Genomic DNA, 3,450 nt, shown 5'->3' with positions numbered 1-3,450 from the left:
CTTTATCAAGAGTGCTATTTTAAGAGACCCACCTCTGCAGGTGGGAAATAAACCCCTTCCAGTTTTATAAGAAACTGTTGATTAAAAACTATTTTTAATTCAAAGAGGCTTTGAAGTAACTTAAATTTGGCTAAGTAATGCAGCTGGTTTATACTAATTTTACTAAAGTTCATTAAAGTCGTGATACAATTCTTGTTCTTTCTTACAGATCTTTATAAATAAAAACAGCCAAAACTGGTTTGGCTCAGTGGTAGAGCATCGGTCTGCAGACTGAAAGGTCCCCGGTTGATTCTGGTCAAGGGTGTGTGCGTTGGCTTCGGGCACATCCCTGGTGGGGGATGTGCAGGAGGCAGCTGGTCGATGTTTCTCTCTCATTGACGTTTCTGGCTCTCTATCTCTCTCCCTTCCTCTCTGTAAAAAAATCAATAAAATATATAAAAAAAAAACAAACAAACAACAAAAAACACACACAAAGCAAACAAATAAAAAAGCTGATTTCTTGTCTGTGTTCGCAGATAAGTCTTTTAGTGCACCATTCTTTTTACAAGCGAATGAGATTAACTCAAGGAAAATTCAAAAAAAAATATTTTTCTCACTTTTGGTTTCTTAGAATATTCTTTAATAGTATTATCTATAATAATAAAAGCATAATTAGACCGGAAGTCCTTCTGAACGAAGCCTGGAAGCCTGGGTCCCAGTGCCAGAGGGATGTTGGTGGCGGAAGCTGGGGGAAGGAAGGCCTGCTCTTGCATGAATTTCATGCACCGGGTCTGTGGTTAACTAATAATGTAAATATAATAATTATAACATGATGACTTCTAAATATCACCTACATTACCAATACCTTCCTGCCACATACATACTGTCCATAATCAGTCTTTACTCATGTTTCCTATAGCAACTGTTCCACATTTTTATTCTGCACATTCTCCCGATTCAGCTTGGTCCAGGGTAAATAAATAGAGCAAATATAGTGCTCAAACCTTTAACTTTCCTCAGAGCCCTAAGATCAAACATATCTATATCTGAATTAAACTGAATCTTTCTTTGCATTCCTCTTTTTTTTCTTTTCCTTTCTCTTCACTTCCTGACTCTTGAAAATAAAAAAATAACAAAAACAACTAAAAACTAAAAACTTTCCAACAAAAAACTAAAAACTTTACAGTTCTTTAAATCAATTCATATCAGAATAGCTGTCTTTGACTTTCACTACAAAAATATAATGTAGCTGAAGTCATCCATGTTAAGGCCCATCTTAAGTTTTCATTTAATCTAGCCTACTGTTAGCTTTTGACATTGCTGCTGACCCACTGTGTTCATGAACCTCTCCTCTCTCTTGCATCTCTCGAGCCAATGCATGAAGATTCCTGCTAGTATGGGCTTTCCTTTCCCTGGCTGCCAGCACCACCTTTCAACTCCAGCCCAGCCCCTTTCCACTCAGGCCTGGAAGCTGCCTTTTTCTGCTCTGGGAGCCACCTCTTTCCACTCTGGCCCCACCTTCCCACGCTGTCCAGAGGTCCTAAGAGACTGGATGTGGGGCAGAATGCAAGCTTCCTGCCCCTATCACTCAGCGCCTGTGTATGCAAATTAAACACCATATTTGCTGGGTTGATTTACATATCACTCCTGATTGGCTGGTGGCATAACAGAGGTACGGTCAATTTACATGTTTGTTTATTATTAGGTAAGATTCTTTCATGTTCTTCTATCATAAATACATCTACTTTTCTTAGGATTCTTAACACATCTCCCTTCTTTTGCACACTTAAATTTTTGTGCTCTCTGTCATTCAGTGGCCAACCTCTGGCTCCAATCCTTTTCCTGAGTGGAATCACCTTCACAATAATCTAGTTTTATGATTTCCAGTCTATGGATGATTGCCATATCTATACTCTCCCTCTGTTCTGAGATACATTACCGTCTGTGTATGTCATAGACAGCTTAAAATTGATATGATTCAATCAAAGTTAATTAGCTTTGACTTCTACGTCCTACTCCTCCTATACTCACCATCTTGCTTAATATCATCATTTATTTAATTTTACAAATAAGACATAGTAGAATCGACCTCAGCTGCTTTTTTTCTCCTCAATCTCCACTACCTGTCTTACCATCAATCCATCAAAGTGTCATACCATTTTATCAAGTAAATAGATTTTGGGACATACCTTAAAATTGTCATCTAGACATTGTGTAGATATTGAGTTCAATTCAGATTGTAGAACATGTAGTCAAGAAAAAAACAAAATGAGAATCATAATCTTTGAGGAAAATGTCATGATGCATTTGTATTTATCTTTTAAAGACTGAATATGAGATTAGATAAAAATATTTCATTAATTATAGTCCTTTACTAAATCATAAAGCCATACTATTAAAAAACAATAAATATATTAGAAATAATTTTAATCCATCTCTTTCATTTTATATACTGGATTTATTTTTTTAGTAGAGATTGTCATCAAAATGCACCAAAACTCCTAATTTTTCTCCCTATCCTAGAAATCTTCCCTCTTTGTCTTTTCTCCCTGCTTTTTGTTTTCATTTCATCTAAGTTTAGCTTTCTAAACTCAGAATTGCATAATAGATTACTATACTGAAACTATTCACACGGGAATAAAAAATTGAGCTTTTCTATTTGATCTATAACTGATTCAATATTATAAGCCCTGCTAAAAATAATAAAAACAATTTTTAATTCAATTTAGAAAATTTAAATGTGTAATGATTTAAGCAGGGTATTTTACATATTCTTTTAGCAGAAAAATTATGCATCTCTTAAATACTTTAGCTGACACACATTATAGATTTCTCATGATGTCTTCCATGTCCTGAATCCTCAACTCTTCTGATTGCTGTGCAATCTTGAGTAAAAATTTTTGGGTAAAAATTCCCTTTTGAAACAGCAGGCTTCAGGAAGGCTATCTAGCCTTGACCTCAACTACCTTCTAGGTCTCCTCTGTGGAGCTCCTGGAGGCTCTGCAGGCTATTCTGTGCATCTGGGCACTGAGGCAATCAGGAAAATCAAACCTGATTCCAGTGAACTGTGAAGTATGTACAGCTGTGCCCTAATGGGACCATCTCTGCATTGAGGAAGAGCCTAAAACGTGATCGCCTCCTAAGGTCTCATACATGACCTTGTCGCACTGTGTCTCATGGAATCCTGGAGGCTGAAGCAATGTATAGGTTTTTGGTTTTTATATGTTTTATTTATTTATTCCTGCAAGTGTTTTGAGCACCGTGCTCTTCTCCTTCTCTCTCCTTTATTTTCAACACAAACCCCAAACTGGAAGGCTAGCTGTTCTAGTTTTCTACTTCCTGCCTGATCAAGTCTTCCTTTACCTAAAAGTTTCTCATCAAGTTTGCCAGTTCAAATAATTATTTGATTAAAATAATAATAATAATAAAATAAAAAAAGAATGCTAGAGAAATTTAGCTTGGTCAATTTTT

Source organism: Pipistrellus kuhlii, unplaced genomic scaffold (assembly GCF_014108245.1).
Source record: "Pipistrellus kuhlii isolate mPipKuh1 unplaced genomic scaffold, mPipKuh1.p scaffold_m20_p_3, whole genome shotgun sequence".
NCBI classification, from domain to species: Eukaryota; Metazoa; Chordata; class Mammalia; order Chiroptera; family Vespertilionidae; genus Pipistrellus; species Pipistrellus kuhlii.
Note: the sequence above shows the minus strand (reverse complement) of the source record.